Source organism: Mus pahari, unplaced genomic scaffold, assembly GCF_900095145.1.
Source record: "Mus pahari unplaced genomic scaffold, PAHARI_EIJ_v1.1 scaffold_12797_1, whole genome shotgun sequence".
NCBI classification, from domain to species: domain Eukaryota; kingdom Metazoa; phylum Chordata; class Mammalia; order Rodentia; family Muridae; genus Mus; species Mus pahari.
In genome coordinates, this window is record NW_018392053.1 from 7,150 (window position 1) to 8,347 (window position 1,198).

General features: G+C 57.8%; 1 pseudogene across 1 annotated transcript; it reads left to right on the forward strand.

Moving 5' to 3' along the window:
• Positions 1-174: 174 nt before the first annotated feature.
• On the forward strand, positions 175-948 carry LOC110314817 (annotated as a pseudogene). Its single transcript, XR_002380189.2, has one exon. The product of XR_002380189.2 is annotated as a mitochondrial import receptor subunit TOM40 homolog pseudogene (transcript).
• Positions 949-1,198: the final 250 nt, after the last annotated feature.

Here is a 1,198-nt window from a genome sequence, read left to right on the forward strand (position 1 = left end):
GAAGTGGATGCTCACAGCCAGCTATTGGATGGAACACAGGGTCCCCAATGGAGGAGCTAGAGAAAGTACCCAAGGAGGTGAAGGGTGCATTTCGAACGGACTCCCTGGGCTGCGGCCAGTGGAGCTGTGGGGGCCTCGGATGATGGGAGCTGTGGATGCCTGCCCAACCTGGGGATGTTCAAGGAGTGCCACCGGAAGTGCAAGGAGCTGTTTCTAGTTCAGATGGAAGGTGTCAAACTTACAGTCAACAAAGGGTTGTGCAACCATTTCCAGGTGACCCACACAGTAGCCCTTGGCACAATTGGGGAGTCCAACTACCACTTTGGGGTCACATACATGGGGACGAAGCAGATGAGTCCCACAGAGGCGTTCCCCGTGCTGGTGGGTGACATGGACAATAGTGGAAGCCTCAGTGCACAGGTCATCCACCAGCTGAGCCCAGGCCTCAGGTCCAAAATGGCCATCCAGACCCAGCAATCCAAGTTTGTGAACTGGCAGGTGGATGGCGAGTACCGGGGCTCCGACTTCACAGCTGCTGTCACCCTGGGCAACCCAGAAGTCTTGATGGGTTCAGAAATCCTCGTGGCTCATTACCTCCAGAGCATCACACCCTGTCTCGTCTACCACCGGAGGCCTGGAGAGGAGGGCACTGTCATGTCTCTAGTGGGGAAATACACACTGAACAACTGGTTGGCTACAGTAACGCTGGGCCAGGCTGGCATGCATGCGACCTATTACCACAAAGCCAGTGACCAGCTGCAGGTGGGTGTGGAGTTTGAGGCCAGCACCAGGATGCAGGACACCAGTGCTTCCTTTGGGTATCAGCTGGACCTGCCCAAGGCCAACTTCCTCTTCAAAGGCTCTGTGAACAGTAACTGGATCGTGGGGGCCACGCTGGAGTAGAAGCTTCCACCCCTGCCCCTGACACTGTCCCTCTGCGCCTTCCTAAACCACCACAAGAATAAGTTCCTGTGTGGCTTCGGCCTCGCCATCTGCTGAGCCCTCCTGTCCTTCCTCTGCAGACCACCTCTGGGCCAGCTGCCCTCCCCTCCTCTCCCTCTCTCTTGGGGTTGGGGCAGTGGGAAGGAGGGGATCTCCCATGCCCAAGGATCCCCAGAGCCAGGGAACAGTGTCCAGGGGGCCTGGGGGCCTGGAGGGAGTTCTGGGATCTGAAGAGCCTTCAATTGTGACCACCCAG